General features: G+C 31.4%; 1 long non-coding RNA gene across 1 annotated transcript; it reads left to right on the top strand.

Annotated features, from left to right (window-relative positions):
- Window positions 1–898: 898 nt before the first annotated feature.
- Window positions 899–9,025, top strand: LOC123261792. The gene is made up of 3 exons (XR_006508767.1): window positions 899–918; window positions 8,470–8,471; window positions 8,926–9,025. It is a non-coding gene; the product is annotated as an uncharacterized LOC123261792 (long non-coding RNA).
- The last annotated feature ends 1,798 nt before the right edge of the window (window positions 9,026–10,823 follow it).

Below are 10,823 nucleotides of genomic sequence, written 5' to 3'. Positions count from 1 at the left end.
ATTATATATTGAGAGAGCCTGATTCTGATGGTGGAGTGTACATGGCATGTAGATACGGCGCGATGCAGGCGGCAAAGCACCTCTCGACATTTTGGTGACCACAAACTAAGGGCCAGCTGTATTTTGAGTTATCAACATTCTCCGATCTGCGGATTTTCGTTTTTATAAGGATGAGGGCTTACTCCCCAGCGTGTCGTTTTTCATTTTTTAAAACCAACTTTTTTACATACACGCGCATGGATCTTTGATTGGTAGGGCAGACTTTTGGTTTTGGTGGGCGTGTGGGCTAGATGCACGCACGATCGTCAACTTTAAACTTCCTCGATGTCTGATACCAGGTACTGAGCTACTAAATGAACTAGAGATTTCAGAGTTGAAAAAAAAAGTTAAAAGAAGAAAATTTTTTATGGTGGTAACCCGTAATCGAGACGATCTAGGGCACGTGGCGATCATCTCAGATTATAAGTTTTACCGTAGCTCAATTATATCTGAGATATCGGGGAATCAATTGTCGGGTTTGAATTATCTACTGATATGATTATTTAGTTGAAAAGGTTTTTGAGTATTTGTTACCCGCTAATTGTGACATAATGTGATAGTAATCATAATCGCTGTTTAGATTTCTTTAATTTGTGTTTATTTCGATAAGCAATCTGATTTAACCTGACCTCACACGTTGAGTTCTTTTTTTATTTTCGGATTTAAGTTATTATGAATTACAAGCATATAAAAGTTGAAAATTTCTTGATAATTTTCTAGATGCGGCACTTCATCGTTTGTCGGCCATAAAAATTGAATTAAAATATCAACAAGTATTATGTTTCATTTTATTTTTGTTCATGGTGAATTTAAGAATTATTCATTAAAAGTTTACAAAGTTCATATTTACATTTTGTTTGCAGTTTAAAAATAAATAAAGTACTTATACTTGCCTTATTTTTCACAGATATTTTTCAATTACCAATTTCCCGACTAGAATTTTAGTGAGGCATGCCGAAAAATCAGTTCGGGGCGAAGTTGGCTTTCCAAACTTAGGCTAGCCCAATTCGGATCTTATTTGTTTTAAATTAGGCAAGCCGAACATTGGTATGTCAAAAGAATTCCACATTCGATGTAATCTCGTAATAGTTTGGCACTGCCTAAGTTCGGCATATAATGGATTGCCTAATTAGTACGAAATAACGGTAACCAAAGGTTTACCGATGTTTGATTCTCCGAGCTCGGGCTCATTTAGACAAAACTGTGGCAATGCCTAAGTTCGGCATGTCATGGATTGCCTAATTAGTACGAAATAACGGTAACCAAAGGCTTACCGAAGTTTAGTTCACCAAGCTCGGGCTTACTTAGGCAAACCTGTGGAAATGCCTAAGTTCGGCATTTCATGGATTGCCAAACTGTTATGAAATAACGGTAACCAAAGGTTTACCGAAACTTGGCATACCACGATCGAGCTTCTTTAGGCAAAACTGTGGAAATGCCTAAGTTCGGTATGTCATGGATTGCCAAACTGGTATGAAATAACGGTAACTAAAGGATTACCGAAGTTTGATTCTCCGAGCTCGGGCTCATTTAGACAAAACTGTGGCAATGCCTAAGTTCGGTACGCCATGAATTGCCAAATTGATACGAGATAACGGTAACCAAAAGCTTACCGAACAGTAACTAAAGGTATTCTGAAGCTTGGTCTATCAAAATGAAACTTGACTAGGTAAGTCTGTGGCAAGTCCTCACTTAGGTATAATATCGGAATTCCTAACTCGACCGTTGCAACGGTAACCGAATGTTTGCCGAAGTGTCGGGCTTATAAGTATCTTGAGGCAAGAGGTCGCTCATCATCGGCGTAGCGTCGCGGTATGGTATAGGGCTCTCGTGCGTCGGGTACAGTGTTCGAGTCTCGCATTCGACATGTAAAATTTTTAATAATTAATAATTATTAATTATAATTATTCTTAAGGCGAGTGTGAGGTAAATTTAAGTGTTGTGTGTGACTAATGTATCTAACTCCATCATTTCCTCCCCCCTTGACCCATAAAATCGACCAATCAAAAAAAACTTCTTCATAGTAAGAAAAACCCTAAAAAGCGAAAAAAATGACCGAAAATATAAAAAAAATAATACTAAATAAAAAAAAAAAAAAATTTTTTTTATTTACTTAATATTTAAAAAATTTTGTCCTAAAGTCGATATTTATACTTAAAATTTAAAAAGTAAATTAAAAAAAGTAAGCATTCATTATTATTAATTTTTGCTTTATAATAAAAATAGCTAAAAACAAAAAAAGGATTCAATTTGGATTCTTCCGTGCGAATTTAGTTTCTGAATTGCTGCCTAGTTAGGTAGCCAAATTTGGACCGAATGAGGCTTGGATAGTCACTAGCAAGTGTGGTTTCCAAACCACCGCCTAAGTCGGAAGCCAAGTTAGGCCCAAACTCGCGACTGCGTTACTTCCGGGACGTGGGCCTACTTTGGCTTCCTGGTTCTGCGCGAACTTGGAATTCGGCATGCCTAGTTCGAAACGAACCACCGCTGAACTTAAATTTCTCGTCGGGTTATAGAGTTCCATATTATTTTTTCCATATAAGGCATAAAACATTATACAAAAAACAATAAATGTAATAATATCATGATTTAAATATATTTTATGAATTTTTGAATAATTTTTATATTATCAATTTACCTCCCGTTTCAAAGATTATTTTTATCGGTAAACTTTGCCAATATTTTTATTTTGAAGCATCCAAAAAGCCAGTCGTTGCATGAAAATGAAAGAAGATAACTTTGTGCGTATTTTAATTTTCTTTTGCAAAAAAATGTTGTTCAATAATTATTATTACATTTTATAATTTTTTAAATTAATATATCTTAATTTAATTATTAATTTTTCTTTTGAAGTTTTTAATCTTTGAAAATTTTAAATTATGATACGCAGTTGTGTTAAAAAATATTGCCGTTAATATCAATTTTCACATAAATAAAAATACAGCATTTAAAAAATGTAAATACCTAAAGAAGACATCAGTGAAATTTCACACTGACACTTTAAAAAATCCAAAGCTATCCGAGGGACGTCTCATATTTATCAGTAGCGATCTAAAAAGCTTTTCTGGGGATGAAAACGGTTTTAGTCATCAGTGTCGACATTCTTCAGAAAGATTTATTCAAATGTATAATGGTAGGTCGGATGTTATGCGTACCGTCAGTATTATATCCAAGAGTTTCGCGTCCCGGAAAATTCCCAAGTGTAGCGATGGATTCTCAATTCTCAGTATAAACATCCACAGAACAGAACAAAATACAAGGCGCTCTTATAATGACGACTCAATCCAACGATTTTTTGCTAAACGATTATAATACGCGAGGGCGCGAGCGTCAGGCAGCTGTCGCCATTCGAGTCTATTGTAAAACGATGTTTGAGTGTTCCCGAACAGAGAAGAACACCCGGTATTGTCCTGCCTCGAGATCAACGATAACGCCAGTCGCGATACGATCTCATCTGCATCCCACTTCTTCTGTCTCTCCCTTACCTCATACGTATGTATACATACATAAGTATACAATCTCGTATAAAGTCTCTCACCCTCACCCTCTGGATCCAGCTCCAGCTCCAGCCCCTTAGTCATAAACCTAATACCAAAAACCTTATTCTATTATATCCTTACCTCATGTGGACACTGTCGACGTTGTTTTTTAACCTCATAAGAGCTTCCGATCTAATTTAGATTACCGTGTGAATAACAATTAATCGTTGTTGTACCTTAATATACGTTTAAGTCATGGATTAGACAACCGAATAAACTTATACCTGAGATGAAATCGTTATACGACAGTTTTTAAATACAAATTTGAATATCGTTGTAGAGAAATCTTTTACGTTGTATTATTAAATTTTAATTCGTCGACTAGAAAAAATTTTTATTGTGAAATTAAATTCACTCCAAGAAATCATTTTTATTATTTTTTTTTCTATCTATATTATTTTAAACACAATTTTTAATTTAAAATTTACATAAGCAATCTTTAATTACTTTAAAGTTGAAAAAAAAATTTATTTCTATTACTAAAGAACTGATAAAATTAATAATTTTTTGATTTTTATCAAAATCGCAACACTTTATTCTAAATCTTCAAACGTGCTCGTGAAAAAATTTTCTTGTGATTCTGATATGAGTTGATCTAGTCTTATATAACTGTATTAAGCTATATGGGTGATTCTCTGTAAGGACATCTTAAATCTGTACAAAATTGTCCGACCAAATTATTTTTGATTTTATTAGAAAAAAATTAACAAGGGCTACAAAACTATCAGCTTAATTATAATAAATAAACAGCCGATTTAATTTTTGCTTTTTCGATATTTGCGTATCTTTTGAAATATAACATGACTGGGGACTGTTTGCCAGAGGACTGTTTTTTATTTTATCAAATTGAGAAAAATCAACTAAACTATTTCAATGCATTCAACTTTTCAAGTTCTCAATAAATATTTACATTAATTAGAATAATATTAAGACTTATGGATCCAATTTTATAAATAAATTATAAATAAAAATAGTTGCCAGGGGACTGAGTTTTGAGGTGGCCCGGACACATATTTCCAGCACAAACGGTGCTTTGACACTAAATAAAATGGCGATAAAGCGCTAACAGCCCTATGGTTATTAACTTAAAGCTAGTTAGATCGTTATAAACCTTAAAATAGGTAAAATAGCACGCTGGATTTTTTTTTTTGGCTTTGAACTTCTGGCAGGGGACTGTTCTTAAAATGCCTGGGACAAACTTTGGTTTCATGAATTTAATGGAACAAATTAATTTTCGGTACTTTTTATTGAAGAAGATTGTTAGTTAACTAATTAAGTTTATAAATATTATGGACCAAATTATATACTATGGACGAATAACTTAAAATTTAATCTTAAAGTTTTAATTTTGGGAATAGAACAGCCCAGGGGACTGTTATTTCGGTGGTTTACGAATTTATAGCAAAAAAACCAAACTTTATTTCATTTTAGTTTTCAATGCTCCAAATAGGAATGTTTGTTTACTTTCATAATAATTTTTTTTAAGTAACAAAATAACAATTCCCTAATAAAACAATGCCTGGGACAGCAAAAAACATCCTTACAGAGAATCACCCATATATAAGAATAAAAAAAATTAAAATTACAATTTTTAATTTTTATATAGTTTCTGAAAAATTTTTACGTTAATTATAGTGTTATATTAGATAAAAATTTGTTATTTAGTTAATTATACTAAAAAACCGATGGAAGATAAAGCTCTGAGAAGAATAAAAAAAAGATTTTTATGTACTAACCTTCGGAGGTTTTCAACACTACCTTTCATCAAAAAATTATAAATAGGCATATCAAGTCAAATACGTCCCGATACGGCCTGATATAAATACGGTGATATCAGACCATATAAAAAATGTTTTCCCTCAAACTTTCATTCACCGTCTATACTCCAACAAATTATTTTTTTTAAATAACTTCAAGACTCTTTGACTAAAAATTTTATTGATTGGATCTGAAAATTTTTTGCTATGGTTATACTAAATGAAGGAGTAAAAACAATTTAATGGGGACACTACCGTTAATTGCCTAAAAATCCATCAGGTGTCTCGGAAATAACTTAGCCACGCGTAAGAGAAACACCTGCACACCGATTATCACAGCAAACTTTATATCGACACGTCGCATAAAGTTATAAGGTCTTTTATTTTTTGGGATTGCACCTTGCAATTTATATACGTTAGATCCCTCTTATTATGTGCCACCGCGATAATTTCAATCTCATAAATTTATTTCAAAGTTGCGCGTTCGGTAAGGCCTTACGTATATGAATTTACGAACATACATGTGTAATATTTCCTCTCGTTATTTTTTTTGCTTAAGTCTTATTTTTCTCCTTGAGTCACTTTGCCGAAATTATGAACGACACATCGGATCGGACGACTTCCGAATCGCAAAATACTTCTGCAAGGTGTGCCTTTCATATAACATAAGACATGTTTATATCTCGTAATACGATCATTTACACGATGACCCGAATGAAATTCTCATTTAAATAAATTCACTAATAATAAATTATATCCACATAACATTAAAAAATTGTAAAATGCTAATTTTTCCGAGCATCAATTTCACATATTTTTAATAAATAAAAAGCAACTCAGCGGGATTTTTTCTGATCAAAATAAAATCTAAAATATTTTTTATAAAAAAAATGATGATAAAATAAAATAAAATAAGACACGAGTGGATCTCGCGGATTAATCTGCGGGTTTACGGAGCGTGGACTGCAGAAGAGTGCAGAGAGCCACGTCTATAATTATTCTCGGTATGGAATATATACACATATCTTTATAAGGAAGGGTTCACCATCAGCGTGCACGACGACGTATCCACAACGGTATCTTTATGGCTTATTGCTGCACCGCTTTGGGCAATTTCGTGATCGGTCTCTTCTCTTCCCCACTTCTATAAAAACAGACTCATCTTCGAGTACACATTACACATTACATATATAAGTATACATACTATGACTTTTATATTTATAAAGATGATAAGAACATCCAGATACTTGCATTTATTTTTCAAGTTCATGGATCGCTGAAGCTTTACTCAGGGGTACATTCGTACATTTTCGATCTTATATACATTGTCGTAGATAATAATAAGTGACTGATCTGGAGAATTTTTATTATTTTGATCACTTCATCTAAACGAGTTCATTTCTTTAAATTTTGACTTTTAAATTCCTCTTTTCTTCATACCTGATAAATGAGATGTTTTAAAAAAAATGGACAAAGTTTTTTTTCTTCAAATTTTCTTACCTTTAGAATTTCATATTACAAAAAAGGTGACTTATAAAATTTAAATAAATTTACTTTTTCAAAAGTTATTTAAGATTAAAGTTGAACATATCCTAAATTTTCAAATTTTCTTTTCTTTTTCAGCGGTGAAATTTTGATTATTATTATTTAGATATAAATGATTTATCTATTTCGAACTGTATCTATCTAATCTATATGCTCTAACAGGATCTTTAATTTAGCATTTTCTGAGAAAATTTCAAGATTATATGAAAAAAAATTTCTTGATTTTTTGATACTCCCTACTATCATACATTGTCAAAATTCATGCATTAATCGGTACATTTAAACTGTTCAAATTTTTTTGTTTATTCCTTTCGGTTAAAAACATAAATAAACTGAAACTCAGTATAATGTCGAGCTTCAAGGGTGAGAAAGGGTAAAAAATAAAAGTAAAAACATGAAAGAAAAATATAAATAAAAGAACGCGAGTACGTGACACAGACGTCACATTAGATTTGGAAGCGACATGCTCTCGCACAATCATATCTTCAGCTCATCTTGCCCTTTGCACTGGTGCTGCTGCTGTTGTAAGCAGTATAGAGACGAGAAAGAAAAACGAGGAAGCTTTACACCGAGCTCTACAATCTACAATACGTCAGTACATCTGAGTACCTCGTACATCCACACATCCTCGTTCTCGTTCTCATTCTCGTTCGCGTTTACATACATGAAAAGAAAAAGATGAAACGAGGGAGCGAGTACGAGAATACTTTGCTTTTCGGCGACACGCAGATACGACCAGATTATAATCTTTAAATCTACGCTAACCAGCCAGCAAGCTACGATCGAGCCTAAGGATAATGTAGATAACATTCATAGGTTACCCTTTTGCCATACTTCTCCTCTCTTCAATTTAATAATAGCCGCACATGGAGGATTTTCAAAATGAGTATATTGTTGATTCAAAGTTCTGCTTCTGCTTCTGCTTTTACTTCTTCATCATCAACATCACCGTCAACATTACTGCCAGACTATGTACATAGTCCCAGTCCCTTTTGATATACCATCTACCTTACATAAATTATTTAGACCCATTTTTTTTACAAACATTAATTTTAACGTGTCACTTTAAATTTACGTTACGGTAATTATCATTTTCTTTGTATTATGATTTTTAGAAATCTAAATAAAGCTTAAGTAGATATTGTTGGTTTAAAAGTTGTGCAGTACTGATAAAAAATTTATTTAATTTATAAAACATGATTTTAAAGAAGACTGATTTTTTTTCTTCTTGACTTCAATCTAAAATTGAATCGGTAAAACGTTCATTAATTCAGTAAGTAAAAAATTTTTCACCGTAAAACTAGTAATTTTATGAGATAAATTTGTAAATTTATCACTAAATCAATCAGTGACTTAAATTTTTACTAATTCTATAACGGTCAGTGAGATTCTCAATAATTTTATTAACGATATTAAACTTCAATAATCAAGGTGTAGTTTATGTTAAACAGTCAACGAATTTGTTACTATTTTTTCTATACTGAAAAAAAAAAAAACATTAACTTAAGTCACGAGAAAAAAATTTGAACAATTTGAAATTTGAAAATTTTTGTCCAGTGCAATGATTTTGTTTCTGATTAATTTAGTAGTGGTCTTCATTAAATGGTTGAAGTTCAATTTCATTGAACTGTCATGGAATCTTTTTTACTCAAAAATAATAAAAAAATAATCTCAAATTGTTAATAATCATGATAGTTATAATTGTAATTAAGGATATTCATTAATTGACAACGGTTCAAATTAAACTCTAAAAAATATTCAAATTTCAATAATTCAATATTGTTGTGTTCATTACACTGTAAAAAATCCGGAGTGAATCGGGAGTGAATTTCACTCCCATTTCACTCCCATCACTCGGAGTTCCGGAGTGAAGTAATTAATCACTCCGCGTAGGGAGTGAATCCGGAGTTTTTATTTGCGGAGTGATTTCAGAGTGATTTCGAATTTCACTCCGAAAAACATCCGCGTTCGGAGTTTTTAAAATAAATAAAATAAGGATGAATTTTCGTTCTACAAAAAAAATCTCAAAATTAATTTACTATAAGGGTCATTCCACGTCAAATCGATCAATAGTTGGATTCGACCCCTTTCGATTTGGACAAATTTTGGTCAGAAGTTTTCTTTTATCCTATAACGAAGTTTTGCCAAAGGAAAAAAATTAAAAAAATTTTTTTCAAAAGTTATGCAAAATTCAAAATTTCACTATTTTCCATATTTTTTAAACTTATGTTTTAAAAATCTCGAAAACTATTGCAATTAAAAAAATCGCATTGAGTAAGTTTCAAAAGGGATACTTGGGGCTATTAAAAAAAAAAATTTTGAAAAATCTCTAATTTGTGAATTTTTGAAAATTGTCAAAATTGACCGTCGACAATAAATTTTTGGTTCAAATTTTTTTGTGTACTACCTTGTACCAATCTTAAAAGATCCTGAAATTTTTGGAACTGTGTTTTTTGTTTTTTCAAAAATATGAATTTTTGAAACTTGTTAAAAAAAAATTTTTTCTTAAATTTTTTTTTTTTTTTTTTTTATCCTAATTGTGTTTGGCAAATCGCGTAATTTTGATATTTTGAACATTTGAAATTTCATTTAGTGGCATAATGATGAGAAAAAAAAATTTATTGTCGGAGGTCAATTTTAAGAATTTTCAAAAATTCAAAATTTCACAAATTGGAGATTTTTTTAAATTTTGTTTCGGAAATTTTTTTTTTAATAGTCCGAAGTATTCCCTTTGAAACTTACTCAATGCGATTTTTTTAATTGCAATAGTTTTCGAGATTTTTAAAAAATATGGAAAATAGTGAAATTTTGGATTTTGCATAACTTTTGAAAAAAATTTTTTTAATTTTTTCCTTTGGCAGAACTTCGTTATGACATAAAAGAAAACTTTGACCAAAATTTGTCCAAATCGAAAGTGGTCGAGTCCAACTATTGGTCGATTTGACGTGGGATGACCCAAATAAAAGCATTATAATAATAATTAAAATGAAATATTATTAAAAATAATAAATTAAATTTTTAATAATTAAATATAAAAAGGGTTTATAAAAATATTTTCTTTACAAAAATTCATTTATTTCTAAATTCATTTATTTTGGGAATGAATGCGGAGTGAATTTTATTATTAATAAAAATTAACTTCTTCTCGGAGTAAATATCACTCCCACTGGGAGTGAATCAATTGAAAATCATTCACTCTTCATTCACTCCGCGTTCACTCCGCAAATTTTTTACAGTGTACAAAAATGTATAACCCAAATAACGAACTCTCTTTTGATTTTCAAATTATCAAATACTAAAATTAATTTCATTGAACTTACTCGTTTAAAATATTATGATGTAAGAAAGTAAAAAAACAAAATAGTAGAAAGTTGAATGAAATTCAGCTGAACAACGTAATTCTCTAAAATTCGGATAATCTTCGAAGCGCCTATTGTAAGAGTCCTAATCTCTCCATTGTTTCCACTCTCGGTGGTCTTCTCTGGCGAGTTTAGTGTTTCTGGACCCATGGCTTTTGCTTTCACTTGCTCTTGTCTGTAGTAAGACTAAAATCGAGAGAGTAAGAGGTAATTAGCTGTAGGGGATTAAGTAGGACCTTGGGTGTTGTTGCAGTGCGCAGAGTGTAACTTTGTTATACCTAACCTTAGGTATAACTGTTAAGAGTAAAGTGAACGGATAGTCGCAGACTATCCGCTATTCTCTATCCTTTATCCCTGGTGAAATATTAGCTGACTACTTTTAATCCAGTGATCAAGTACTGGAGTCGTTACTTGAAAGTAGAGCAGGATTTAATCCTTCCATAAAACTGTAAAATCTAAAACCGAGTTTTAGTAACAGTAATGTCTTTTTTTTTTTAAGAATGGTTTTACTTTTCTTTTGATTTTTGGTTACTCATGCTAGTAATAGTACTTTACTGATCAGTATCCGAAATGTCATTAACTAA

Source organism: Cotesia glomerata, linkage group LG3, assembly GCF_020080835.1.
Source record: "Cotesia glomerata isolate CgM1 linkage group LG3, MPM_Cglom_v2.3, whole genome shotgun sequence".
NCBI lineage: Eukaryota > Metazoa > Arthropoda > Insecta > Hymenoptera > Braconidae > Cotesia > Cotesia glomerata.
This window is presented reverse-complemented; position numbering and strand designations above follow the sequence as displayed.